The sequence below is a fragment of the Macaca nemestrina genome, chromosome 5 (assembly GCF_043159975.1).
Source record: "Macaca nemestrina isolate mMacNem1 chromosome 5, mMacNem.hap1, whole genome shotgun sequence".
NCBI lineage: Eukaryota > Metazoa > Chordata > Mammalia > Primates > Cercopithecidae > Macaca > Macaca nemestrina.
This window is the reverse complement of record NC_092129.1, coordinates 84,824,224-84,838,931: the sequence shown is the minus strand read 5'-3', so window position 1 is coordinate 84,838,931 and position 14,708 is coordinate 84,824,224. Positions and strand designations below refer to the sequence as shown.

At 34.1% G+C, this 14,708-nt stretch overlaps 1 protein-coding gene and 1 long non-coding RNA gene across 11 annotated transcripts in view; one reads left to right on the top strand and one right to left on the bottom strand.

The window, feature by feature from the left end:
- Positions 1-5,088, bottom strand: part of LOC105478794 (uncharacterized) — a 38,785-nt gene extending 33,697 nt beyond the window's left edge. For all 4 annotated transcript variants that reach the window (XR_003017354.2, XR_003017352.2, XR_011623506.1 and 1 more), the window contains exon 1: positions 4,952-5,088. This is a non-coding gene — a long non-coding RNA (uncharacterized lncRNA). The remainder of the gene's footprint in view (positions 1-4,951) is intronic.
- LOC105478796 (glutamate ionotropic receptor kainate type subunit 2) overlaps positions 1-14,708 on the top strand; it is a 705,430-nt gene that overhangs the window by 52,778 nt on the left and 637,944 nt on the right. The gene's annotated exons all lie outside the window — the stretch shown is intronic.

Below are 14,708 nucleotides of genomic sequence, written 5' to 3'. Positions count from 1 at the left end.
TTTTCTTATGAGTTTATAAGGAAAATCTTTAAATATTAGTAAAGAAAGTTGACAAAAGACATGAAGAGAAATAATTCACATATTAAGAAATACAAATTCCCTTAAGAAATAAAAATAGTATTGATTTACCAACATTTTAACCACATTTGTAATCAAATAAATGTCAATAACAAAAATAAAATAGTTATTTAACTGTCAAAATATTAACAAGTATCTCTCTCATTTGTAAGAATATAAAGTGATTTTTCTCTTATTTCATATTATTCTGAATTTTTAATTTTTAAAAACAAATGCATTACTTTATAGCTGAAATCAACACAAAACAAAATTTAGCTCTAGGCTTCCTGAAAGCCAGGACAATGTGAAGCACTCAGCAGTATGTATAATGTAGGCTGAGGCACCTGCAACAAAAGACAGATTAACAAGAGAAAAACATGCTAATTTTTTTACTATAAATTGTACACAACAAGGGAGGCTTTGGAAATGAAGACTCAAGGAAACAAGTACACTCGTATGCTTTCATGCTTAGGTTTGATGAAGAAATGGATAGTTGTGAATTATGAGTGGACAAAGGGACTATGATCTAATGATAATAAATTGGTGGAATTTAGCAAATCCTGTTTTTTCATATTCTCCTTTGTATCTCTGTCTCCAGAGTATTCTGCATAGTATTCTTAGACACTGTATTTAAAAATCTATATAGCTTGGTGTCTATGGTAGAATACTTTGAATCTATTTGTTAATCAAATACTTCCCAGATATTTCACATGCCTTTAATATTTTGACACACAAAGGGAGAAATATCTGATAGGGAGACTTTGTACATGATTTTCTTGGAGTGCAGAGACTATTAATTCAAAGATAAAACATTGGGAAAAAGCTGGAAAATGGGAAAATTCTCCAATTTGGAAAAAGTTAAAGAAAATTAGAGAACATCATGACTTGTTCACTCTTTATTCATTTTTTGTTCTTTATAAGTTGTTCTAGTAAGTTTATTGATCAATACATTGACTACTTGACTCCAAAATATTACTGAGTCTGTTGAAAGTCATTCTACAACTCAGGAAAATTATGTAACTGCCCTCAGGGTTACTAGCCTTCTATCACAGATAGCCAGAGAAATCTAGAAAATCATTCACAAATCACATCATATCCAGATGGCTTGAAATTTTGTAGCTCTAGTAATAATAGATTTAATTAGTAATAATAGATTTAATAATAGAGAGTGACTATAAACAAGACAAGAGCCATCATAGATTCTTTAAATGAATCCATAATAAGTTGAGGAATGAACCTTATTACAATATCATACTATGTTATCATAACATTGATCTCTTTGTTGCTACGTTATTGAATCCTTGGAGTTTAAGAAATATTGAAAATCACGGAAGATGCCAGAAATTTGGAAGTCTCAAGACCTCCTCAAGGATTTGATTCTGTGCCAGGGACAATTTTAGTATCAGCTTTAGAACTTCTGGTCCAGACCCCAGCTGGCTTAATAGCTGATGTATACCAGAGAACATATATTTTGCAAGTAACTGGTTCCTTTGAGTGTGGCAGTACCTACTCGGTGTTTCCTGTTGCCTACATAGTTTAGTTCATCCTTTTTATCCTGCTATTTAATTTACTTCGATATGGTGTAGCAAAAATGCCCTTCCAGTCCCCCAAAGAAAGAAAATGACATGAAAGAAAAAGAAAAAAGGAATAAAATAGAGAAGTAAAGAAGGAAAAGGCTGGCAGAGAGGAAGAAATGGTAGGGGAAGAAACTGAGGGAGTAGAATAAGAGATTTATTTTGTGTGTGTGTTTAACTCAGGCAGTTATTACTAGTGTGATATTTGGTGAAACATTAAACATCCTTGGGCTTCAGTTTCCTCAAAGTAAAACTGGAGGATTCTATTTGATAAACTTTAACATAGCTTTCAGGTCTTTTGAGTTTGATCCCATGACAATGTTTGAATCTCCTCTCCCGCTCTGTTTTTTCATGTGTTCTGTACTTCAGTCAGATCCCTTTACTTAACAGTCTCTAAATCATTCTTCCTCCTTTTTAGATTAATCATTGCACAGTCTTCTCAAACTCCTTATCCTGTGGAAATTCTAGTTAATCTTTATGTTTGAGCTCAATTGTCATTCTGTAGCCTCCTTGATTTCTGATGCGGAAATTAGTTTCTCTTCCCTATAAGATGCTATATAGTACTCCTTGCTTTATATCTCTCTTATAGCTCTTAACATTCTATTATCAATTATTATTTGTACTTAATATCTTTGAAGACAGGGGCCATATGGTTATCATTCTTATGTCTTTCATAGCTACTAGCAGTCATTTATTATATTAGTCAGTCAATAAATTGGTTGAATAAAACTAGACTAATTATGCAGAATTTCTTTTGAGATATTTGTTTCTGTTGTCTTATGGAAAATTAACCATACAAAAGCTACCCTTCATGAGGGCAGCATGGAATGGTAGAAGAAAAGTAAAAGGTAAAATCTGGATTTGCACCCCATTTTTAAATTTAATTATTTTGTTAACCTGAACAAATTACTAACTTTTCTGAGAGCCCATTATTTATTAAATCTCTGAGGCAGGGTGCCAAATACCTCCCACTTTTGTTTTTTAAGAAAGGTGAAATAACATATTTAATGTGACTGGCCAGAAGATGTGCTTGCCAAAGTCAGTTTCCTTTTCATCACTCTTTTAGTGAAAGTTAGAGACTTTATTTTGTACTACTTATTTTATGTTATTTCACTTTCCTATGGAGACACTTTGGATACCCAACATTAAGGTATATTCACTTCTATTCAAGTGTAAAACAGTATTCACTAGTACTCAAACTGATGGCCAATACTTTATCCCAATAAATAGCTTTCATTTCATTATGGCTTGAAATATTTTTATTAATTTAAAATCATACTATATATATTTAATACCTTTCTATTAGTCAATTCACAAAACATGGAGGACATGTTTCTTATGAAAGTGACATAAAGGCTAAAATAGTATTTTCAATAACATACATAGAAGCAGAGCATATGGGTATCTAAGAGAAGCATACGGATTTCCATATGTTAAACACTTTCTTCAAGAAACATGGCTATAGTATTGATAATCAGCATAGTATGGTTCCTTGATTTAATTAAAGACTAGAATCCTTTATGTAGCAATAGTAAAAACCCTAATAACACTGTAAAAATAACTTACCAAATGGTTCTAAAGCTTGGCTGCATATTAAAATCATGGGGGAACTTTAAAAAAATAATAATGCCTGAGGTTTCACCCAAATACATCACTGTTTAATTTCTCTGTGCTTACGGTGTGTGAAATGTTTTGTTTTTTCATTTTTTTTAAAGTTCTCCAGTGTGTAGCCAGGGTTGAGAACTATTGCTCTCAAAATACCAAATAAGACACAGCTTTTAAGTTCCTCCAGAACTACTTGACACTATATTTTATTTTCCTAAAAAGGTGGCAATGATACATACAAAGATATGTTTACTCAATGCTTAAGTCAGTCTTAGGCATCAAAAATTGAAGTGCCTTCAAGCAAAAACTAAATAATGCAAAGTCTGTTTTTATTGGAGAGCAAGTTAGGGGGATTCCATCTCAATGTGTTTCTTTATTGCTTTCTCATGTTTTAAAAAAACTCCAACAAGACAGTATTACATTTCTAAAGTATACCAAAATGGGTTAAACAGGGGGTAGTGAAGCATTGAGAATACTATCTGAATGTTGTCCATAGACCTATTCCACCATTTAATAGTCTCAGCCTCTACAAGTCATCAAAATCCAAACCATGTGATTAATGGCAATACAACAAAATGGCAGTTTTATTTTTTCAGTAACTATGCATCTTTCAGTTACTATAAAAATGCAGTTTTCTGTAGCATGATAGTTCTAAGAAAATCCTTTCTGCTAAGGACATTGCTCGTGAAAATGATATACTGACTCTCCACATATTAAAGTTTTCAAAATGGAATTCCCTCCTTACATTTCAGTGACCTTCAATAGATAATGTTATTATTCAACTGTATCCTGCTATTAAGATCAGAATAAGAAATAGCAGCTTTAGATTTCCCATCCTCTTCTTGTTTCTGTTCCCTTCCCAGTAGTTTCTTTTTTCATTCATCTTCAGATTTATCCATCCCTGGTAATTTCAAGCCAGAAGAAACAAATTAAGAAAAAAATTAATTGACTTTATTTGCTTTAATGCTGCCAGCCCATATTATCTGCTTTCTTAAATGAGTTTGGAATTGCCAGCTTTGAGGGTATTACACTACATTTTGGGTTGCTGCCAGCATATCCTGAACAAATATATTTAAATCAAAGCCAAGCTGCTTAAATATTCATGTTATGCTCTTATTATGGTTTAGAGAAATGTGAAACCATTTAAGATTTGCAAACGTGTTACATGGCCAAAAAATGTGCTTGAACTGTCAGAAATGTACTTTAAATTGATAGTATTAACCTAGTTTAATAAGGAAAAGTTTCCACAGTCTTATTAGTAGTGATACATTTAAATGTTTAACTTATTTGTGATTTTTCAGTCACTAGGGCAATATGAATGTAACCTTTTCTTGAAATGTCAATTGGAAATGACTCCCCAGTATGTAATGTTATGAAGTATGTAGACTATCCGATTCCATGTGCTTTATGTCTGTACCTTGATTTTATAAGCACCCTTTTGTCACATATACAGTATATTTTATTATATTATTTTTAACACTTCCTTGGCATGTTTCTTCAAAATGTAAAGTTGCTAAATTTTATCTAAAACTGTTCTTAAGTTCCAGTGACAGACTTTGAGGATTGCCAATTGTTTGAACAAAGCATAAGATATAAAAATGGGAATAAACAAGAAAAGCCCAACACCAATAACCATTACATGAAACAAAGGAAGTAAAGAAGGAGAAGCTGAATTCACACCCTTTGAAGAAGGGGGACAATTGAGTTATTCCTACCATAGACTGAAGGAAGAAGGCCGATTTTCCTGTTGCCTCCTCTCTTTCCTCTTTTCTTTTTCTTCCCCTTTAGTTTTCTTTGATTGGTAGCATTATCAACTGACCATTTGGAGCATCTGATTTTGTTTAAAACAAGTTTGTTCTTTTTACTTTCCGTCAAGACAAAGAAACTATTCAGAATTTTTAAATTCCAGAATTCCAAAAGCTCTTTGTTTATAATAATAGAGTCTAGTGATAGTAGAATGATCTGTGATTTATGGCATGGAGCATTTTCAAAGCAGTCTGAACAATTCAATATAAATTTATGAGATACCAATGAGAATTGCCACTGTTTCACTCCTGCTCCTCACATGATATAGACAAACAGGCTAGACCTTCCCATCAGGGGAAGAACCCATTAAGCCAGTTCAGTGGTCTCAAGTCACTGGTGCTGTTTTATGCCCTTCAGTTAAATGTTCAGATTTCAACATAGGAGATTAACTGGTTATAGCAATAGGTCCAGCCATAAGACTGCTTGTCCTATACTGAGATCTTTTCTTTATTTCTAAAACTAAACCTTTGGTCAGCCCAAACCATTAGCTTTTACTGAATTCTGCTCTATATGTTGTAGTGTTAGAGAAAAGTTCCAATAGCTTTCTCTGTGGGAAACCATAAAGTTGTTTTTTGCTTCAATGAGGCATAAACCTTACTGAGGCAGAGCCTGCGAGGATTATATGAGCATTGGTTTCAGTGCTCTGCTAAGAGAAGGAACTTGAGCTTATTGGTATAAGCCTGGTAGATTTTCAAGATTTTCAGACATTTTCAATGAACATTTACAAAATTCACATACCCCAGCATTCACAAATTTTGTATGCAGCAATGTGTTACCTTTAACAGTGTTGTTTCTTTAATGTTTTAAAAACATAATCCTGAATTTTAACAGCAGTTTGAAATAATTTTTAAGACTCAATAATTTATAAAAGTCTTCTACATTTTACCTACTGGATTTGGTTATAACAGGACTAAAACTATTATTTTGGGGAGTCTGTATGTGTAGGGGTAGTGGGTCACAGGGATTAGTGGGGTATGGCAGGCTGAGGCAGGGAAAGGAAACTGAATTTCTGGCAAAGTGGACTAATTTGTTTTTGCTATCAGCATTTTGTATATCTAAAGAGAAGAAATTAAAAGTGGGTAATGTGTTTTGAAACGTTGGTTCTATTTTTTTCTTATGAGTTTAGCAATATGTTGTATTTTGAGTCTCCTCTCTCCAAGTAAAATGCTATAATTTAAAACAATGCTTCTTAAGTGACTAGAGTGGGAATAGGGAAAACTCTTCTGAGGATATTGGGGTTGGGAGTGGGATGATAACCTTTTACAATTTATTTTCTAATTTCCTCAATTCTTTGCTGAATTGTTGCTATCACCCTGCTTCTAGAATGCCGTGGAGCAGGCTACATTATTAACAGTGTTGTAGGAGCCATGCCATAAAAATCATTAGGCCTAGGTTAGAAATACAATTCCCAAATTAATTTTTTTTTAATGTGGCTATTTTGGGGAGTCCTTCTAAACTGACTATCCAGTAATTTTTCTGTATTTTTATTTAGTGGTCCATTTACTTGGGTAATGTAGGTAGATAATGGTTTGATTTGGGAAACATCATATGAACATGACATAAAACCAAAGTACTGTTGAGTCTCTATTTAAATATGTTACAGATTTAGTAATCAGGTTTAGTAGGAGAGAAAATCATGGCATTTATGACTCAATGAGATAATTTGTTTTATAGCTGGATGGGATCTGATTGTACTATAGTATCTCCGATGGTAGATGTCATCAGAACCAGAATTACATTTCCATAAGCACAAGTTCTCCTTGATATATAATTGAATTAAACAGCTAGTAGTTTTTTCAAAATTGAGAGGTAAAAGCTCAAAAGGCTGTGGTACAAGAAAATTGGAACTTACATGTTGGTGTTTCAAGGAACCAGATGTAAGATTTTAGGGACATCACCTAATACTTTAGGGTTTCAATTTTCACATCTGTAAATGAATTTCTACAGGTAAATGCACTGGCTCCAAAAACCTCCTGTTAACATGTAATATATTACAGTGAAAAGTAATCCATTGTCCCGGTAGGATCCACTAACACATTAATTTTGCTTATCAAATAAGCTGGTGCTGTTCATCAGAGGAAGGGTCCCATAAGAGAGTTGGTGCTGGGTCTGACACAGAACAGCTCCTGACACAGAGCAGGCCCTCAATAAATGCTCATGTTATTGCAAAGAGGAAATAACATGGCATGTTTGATTTGTGAACTTGATCTGGAACACAAAAAGCTTCTAATAAGGGGCAGGTCTTGGGGGTCCTGGTTACTTTTAGGTTGTTGGACATTAGCAGGAATTGGGGCAGTTTTTTTTTTTTTTTTTTTTTTTTTAAAGAGAAAGATGATGAAAGGCATATGTGCATGTAAGAAAACACTAACGTAAAACTTCACTAACATTATAATTTTGGTGACATATGGCCCTGAAATAATAAGAAAAAAATATTATAAAGTCCTAAGACCCTGAAATTAAGTCTGAAATGCTTAAGTAGAATCCAGAATTAGGTACTGACACATTTTCAATTTAAGGAGGAATATTTTCCTTGGGATAATTTATATTCAATGTTGCTTGACTGAATATTGTTTATCCAGGAAGCTACTTGGAGGTAGGGAGTCAGGAGAGGAGGGCCATGGTGTCCACTAGTGAGAGTTGTCCTAAAAATCAAATTCTAAAAAGCAAAGTAGTAATTTAGTAAAACAACCGGTAATGATCTGAAATAAACATTTTCTATATCCATTGTACCTACAGAATAATACGTGGCACATAAGTAAATGCTCAGAAAGTTTTGTTGAAAGAATTAAAATAACATTATTCAACTGAACTTCAAATATATATTTGGTATATGTGCAGGTATGCATTTGTGTGTGAATACATGCTTAATTTGGGGAAAAAAACCATAGAGTTTATAAAAGAATGTAAGCTATGTTCTGTAGTTCCTATTTTATACATCTTGGATTATTGCATTAAGACTTTTCATTTGTAGCTGTATACATTTTTATCTAAATATTGAGAATTTTAAATCTTTTCAGATGTTTTTTAGTTAAGCAAGAAAAAAATGATTTTCCTAGATAAAATCATATCAAGACAAACAATACTAAAGGACAAATCCAGAGTACATATGATTATTTCTGGATTCTTTGGGAGGCTGCCTAAACAGAGTGAAGTTAGTTGCCTAACTTAGGTATGCCATAGCAAAACATCTTATTTTGTTTAGTTGAGTCATTGGATTGATTCTTAAACCATTCTAAAAAGAACACCATGGACTTTGGCATATATGCTTATGCTTAGGCAAAGCTATGACTGTAAGTAAACATTGTTAAACTGCAGATACGTAACTGTCAGTAATCAAGCCATTGCATAGGAATTTATGAACAAATTCAATGTGTCTGTTTTTTCCTTGTATACACAATTTTATTATCAACATCAATATTATACACTAGGTAATTGTAAGAGAGCATGGCAAACTTGGTGAGGGATAAGCATATGTTAATAAATTTGCACCTCTCTTGAGGTCACTTATTGATTACATAGCTTGTTATCTTTCTTGTGCATTTAATGGTGTAATTGCTTTTGGAAATTACGGCAGGATGATACCAAATGCAAATTAATAGTATGGCATTTAACATACCTGAGATTTCAACAATTTTTTTTTTCACATCTGTATGTAATCTTTATTGGCCAAGATAGTCTATCCACATTTTGCTCTGATGGAATATTTAACTTTTTTTTCATGGCTAAACCTACCTTAATTAACATTTTGACTTTTCCACTTCTAAAAATAAATGTTCATTTTTCTCTCTAAATATAATCTACAGCCTATTGAAATTATACACACTTGCTAAAAGCTCTAGTGGGTCCTTTCATCTTCTTTTATTGAATTTAGGATTTTAGCTACATTAAAATTTAGCGTTTCGGGCTTCACAGTTTACTTCTTTGAATTTTCTTTCAAACAAGGTTGATCTGGAATTAGAAATTACAAGTAGCCCTGCTTGATTAAACAGTCACTCCCTAGATGCCACAGAATCCTGTGGCTACTACTCTGAAAGCAAAGGTAAGGAGCATTCAACATGTCAGGAAACTATTTTACAGTACATTTAAACCCATTAGATCTTTCCATAATACTTTTATTTAAAGTGATAAAATATTATATTTAGACTTGGAAAGTAAATTATTTTAAAAAGCAGAAAGCAAAAGCACTTAAACCATCATTTTAAAAGACTTGTTGAAAAATAAGTATTCTCATGAAAACATACTGTGCACATTCAACAAACATTATGAGATAGATTTTTGTTCTGTAAGTAGATGGTATTATTATTGCTATGATGCTGGATTAAAATATTTTTGTTGCTTATTATATATATTTTTTCCTTCTGAGAGGGGATCTATTTTTTTAAAGGATGTTTCCAGAAAAATCCTCACACTAAAAAGGTATTATCCATATTATTATTTTAAGAATTTTATGCAACTGACTTATTTCATCGCAATATGTTTGTGAAAAGCCATGAACCAATCTCTTTTTGACCAGTTTGTTAGATATTTCTTTGATGGGAATACACAGTCTTTTAATTTAGTGCTCCAAATATTTTTCAAATTTTGGTATGCAGAAAGTAATCAGATTCCCATGGCCCGCTTAGATAAACTGAAGGACTCTGGCAGCTGGAAGCTGCTGGCCGGGGGATGGGGCTGTCCCAGCCTCCTGCAATGCACCCTCTAATGGCGCACTGGTTGAGAGGCTTTGATGTAACTGACACTCAGTGACTCAGTCTCTGTTCTAGGCACTGCAGATACAAAACTCCATCTGGGGTCAGGATTTTTTCCATATTATCTGCCTGGCACAAAAGAGCGCTGGCAAACCCAGTCTACCTCTGCTAGACACATCTGGTTCTAGGACGGCAGCCTCTTCAGCAAGAAGGGAATACATTGGCCAATTCCTATGAATTGGGCTCCTCGTGAAGAACTCATTTATTCACATGGAGTATGTATTACCACGTCAAATTTTTATCAAAACATAGGACCTCTCATTTCATGAGGACAAAGATTTGTTGATTTTAGACTGACTTTTAATCCATGAGAATATGGCTCATATTAATTTAAAAAGTAAAAGGGTTCAAACTGTGATTAAATCTTTTTTTGTGATTATGACTGCAAATTCGTGTGACTTCAATTTTTCAGAAACCACAAAAATGTAATGCATCAAAATTTTTGTTTTTAAAAAAATTGGAGTAATAACGGGGGAAAAAATTCTCTGCTGCTTTCTGCTTCTGTGTTATTCAGGGGCTAAAGCTAAGGTCCCCAGCACATTTTTTTTTTTTTTTTTTTTTTTTTGGAATGTGGTTTTCTTGACCAGAAGCAGAAAGTTTCAGCTCACATGTAATGAAAACTATCCAGGCATGATTTCTAGCCTAATTTGGCAGATTCCAAAGGTCCTTTGAAAGGCAGCTGACATTTCTGATGATTACCTAAATTGAATTGAACCTTTGAATGTTGTCATTTTAAAACATGTTAGACTCAGTCCAAAGAGGAAAAAGAGTAATAGCCATATATCACAATTTCTGATGTGAAGAAACCATTTAGTCTTCCATTTAGAAGGCACAAATATATTTGCCATGCATCTTAAAGAAATCCATCATAATATAGTCTTACTGAAATTGCTTTCCCTGTCTTTGTTAGCATATTCACAGTATCATTACAGTCATAGACAGAGGCTAAGCATTTTTTAGAAGGTACAGCTTACTTGGAAATGGTAGTGACGATTCTTCCTAAAGGTTGACCTTAACTATGCAAACAAATAAACAAATAAGTGAACAAAGAAAAAAAACTCCTCAACTTTATAGGAAGTTCTAGGTTAATATTTTTTCAACAATATTCTACCATTCATGGTGGCTAACAAATAAGTACCAAAATATAAAGTTTCACTCTAGAGTGTCCTCATGCATGCCTCATTTTATGGTCCTCTGTGCGGCTACTCTGCTCTGGACCATAGAAATTACACAACTCTTGCTTTTTTTTTTTTTTTTTAGACAGAGTTTCACTCTTGTTGTCCAGGCTGGAGTGCAAGAGCATGCTGCCTCCTGGGTTCAAGTGATTCTCCTGCCTCGGCCTCCCAAATAGCTGGGATTACAGGTGCCCACCACCAGGCCCAGCAAATTTTTTTGTGTTTTTAGTAGAGACAGGGTTTCACCACTTTGGTCAGGGTAGTCTCGAACTTCCAATCTCAGGTGATCTGCCCGCCTTGGCCTCCCAAAGTTCTGGGATTACAGGCATGAGCCACTGTGCCTGGCCACATATCTCTTGCTCTTATCCACAACCTCCAAATTCTGCCTCTGCTTCTCCTGTTACTCCCTTTTTCTGTCTCCCAGGTGTCTAGTTGTGCCGTGACAGTGTCAAAGCCACAGTTGAGTATCACCTCCTTTGTAAAACCTTTTCTGGCTTTTCCCCAGCTTTTCATTCCTCAAATCTCTCAAGCAGTGAGTCACTGTATTTTCTCTGAAGCCATTTAGGTCTGTTTACACAAGGACAAATGTTCAAAGGAGAAAAAGCATCCCTCTAGAGTAACAATTTTATAAATCTAAGAGTCAGTGTACAACATTCTGATGAAATTATATGGACACTAGGTGTTATTTCTCAATTGGGAAGTTTGTTTCTTCTTAAATAGAAGAGTAGATCTTAAAATAAACTTGTATTGGTGATGTAACACAAGTTGAAATCTAATTTGTAGCAACATGCATTCTTAGCACTGACAGGAACTGTTGCAAATTAGCTAGAATAGTCCTTTGCAGTTTGGATTACTTTTCTAATATAGTAAGAGTGATACAGCACATTAACACTTTGGCTTATTTTGAATAGACAGGATATTTGCAACCTCATCCTGGAGAAATTTGCATTTAATCTTTGAACGGCAGGGGGTTATCTCCATATAGAGAAACTTCAATTTTCACTATGCAATTCCTTAATTTTCTCTGGAAGGACACCTGCAAGAATTAAACATGGGCTCTCTAACATCAAATTTTGTGTCCTTAGAAGCCTGAGGGAAAGCAGAGAACATTCGCAATCAGTCATTTTTTTTTTCTTTGATGAAAAGTTGTCTGTCTTCTAAATTTTGGTTTAATAACAAATTGACTCCTTATAATGAAATTTATGTAGGTAGTCATTTTGTGATGAAAGTTAGAGGTAAAATGTAACTATTTTTAACAGCATACTTTTAGTACCAGTGTGTGTGTCATTATCGTAGACATCACCACTTAGAAAGGAAGGTAATAGGATGATACACTGTGGAGATAAAGTGATAACTCTTTTAATATTCTGTAATTAAGACAGAAGAGTTAACTAATTTCCTAGTTGCTAAATACTGGAGATGAAACCATGTGAACATTTACAAATGTTGCTTCTGGGTGTACATATTAGTTTTCTTTTGCTGATGTAACAATTACTACAACTTAGTGGTTTGAAACAACACAAACTTATCTTGCTGTTCTGTAGGTCAGAAGTTGGGTACAGGTCTCACAGGGGTAAAATTAAGATATAAACAGGACTGCGTTCCTTTGAGAGACTCTAGGGGAGATAATGTTTCCTGCTTATTCTAGTTGTTAGCGGCATTCTGTTCAGCATGGTTGTAGGACTGATATCCTAGTTACTTATTGTTTGCAGCTAAAGGTTGTTCCAAGGTTCTAGATGCCACCACATTCCTTGCCTTATGGCCCACTTCCCCTATCTTCAAAACCAATAACGGCCAGTCTAGTTATCACATTGCATTTCTCTGATTCAGCCAGGAAAAGTTCTCCACTCTTAAGGATTCATTTGATTAGATGGAACCATCCAGATAATCCATGATGGTTTCCACATTTTCAGGTTTTACTCTTAATCACGTCTGCAATATTCCTTTTATTGTGTAAGGTAACATATTCACAGGTTCCAGGGATTAAGATGTGAACATATTTGGGAGGCCGTTTTTCTGCCTACTCCATGCTGAAGAAAGTGAGTTTAATAGCACTCCATGGCCAGCACTCATTAGGGATTTTCAGGAAAATATCAGTTGGGTGAAATTGGGCTAAAGAAAAGAACTGAGGAAAAGCTTTGTTTTATACGTTCTAAAGTGCAATTCTTGCCACTTCTAGTAGTTATTCTACAAAACCAGCATGTTGGAGTGTTATATTCCCTGACATTCCTAGCTATTCTTAAGACACGTGAAGCTGAGAATTGATTCACAAGGCTGCCTGGTTTTGAATCTCAGTTCTGATTTACCTAGTTTTGGATACTTTAATGTGATCTTGGGGAAGTTATGTAACCTATCTGTGCTTAACTTTGCTCAAGTGAAATACGGACACTAATATACCTCTTTCAGGGTGTTAAATGTTAATATATTAATGTGTTGTTTGGTTAGAATTATTAGGGCCTAGCACGGTATAAGAGTTACATATGATTATGGTGGAACCATACATTGCTACTGACTGCGCCAGTGTCCCTCACTTAATACATATTTTTTTTCTGATATAGCAATGTGCTCCATCAGAACGTGGACCCAAGCAGTTTTTAAAAATTGATGACTGACCGTGGGGAGTGTTATAAGAAATGGTTATTTTAAAGTTGACAGCATATTTTCTGTTTCTCAGGAGAAGGTTGAATTCACTTAATAGGGCATAATGTCCCTTTGGTTTTGGAGAAAATGTCACTGAGCTTTTTCTTTCAGCAAAAATAGAGTCAAGATTTTACTCTAAGAAAGACCAGAAAGATCTTGGGGGACACAATTTCTCTGTTTTATAGTATAAAATGTTATTTTTCTTAAAATAAATATAGGTACAAGGACATCTTAGAAATTATATTTCCTATTAGGATCATTACACACACGATCTGCTTTTATCTGTGCTCCTGGGAGTTAAAGTCAGGCCTGTGCCTGTGTTTGTAACAATTTTTTAAAGAGAAAGTTAGTGTAGCCCAAGTAAAGTGAGAATGAAGAAATGAGAGATGGTGTGCAGAAAAGCAGGACTGCTGTCCAAGGGAACTGGGAACATTCAGCCCTGGTTGCTCATCCCACATGAGATAAACAGGTAAACATCCCACATGGAATCCTGAAACTGGGTCGGGGGTGGGGGTTAGTGAAAGGAGGGAATGGGTTTGGATGACTGCTGAGTAGGTCTACTAGGAAAGAATACTTCCATCAAATTGGAACCTCTGAGTTATACTGAGAAAAGTCTTTCTTATGTAAGGAAGAGGATAATGTTGAAGATTCTTGTGTTTAAAAAGCCTATATATATTTTTATTGATCCACTAAAACACCATAAATCAATGATTAGCCATCTTAAACATTTCAGACACTTATCTTTTTGACAAATTACCTATCAAAGTGTTTTGCTTGAAATTTGAATTAAGTGGAGCAATATGATAAATTTTTTTAAAACAATATTCTGCTAACATTATATAATAGTGTAGAGACATTTTACAGGCAGTGTTTTAGAGACAGTATCCATTGTCTGCAAGACACACAAAATGTATGAGTTAAAAAAGAAACTATAGTCTATACCTAAATATCTTCGAATAATATTTGTTTAGCACAATATTACTTAATAAATGCCTTATGATTGCAATGGTTGTTACTATTTCTTTAGAGAAATCTATTGTGAAAAAAGTAATTTTGGTTTTCTAATCAAGAGAGTTATTGACTGTCTTGATGCTAGACATAAT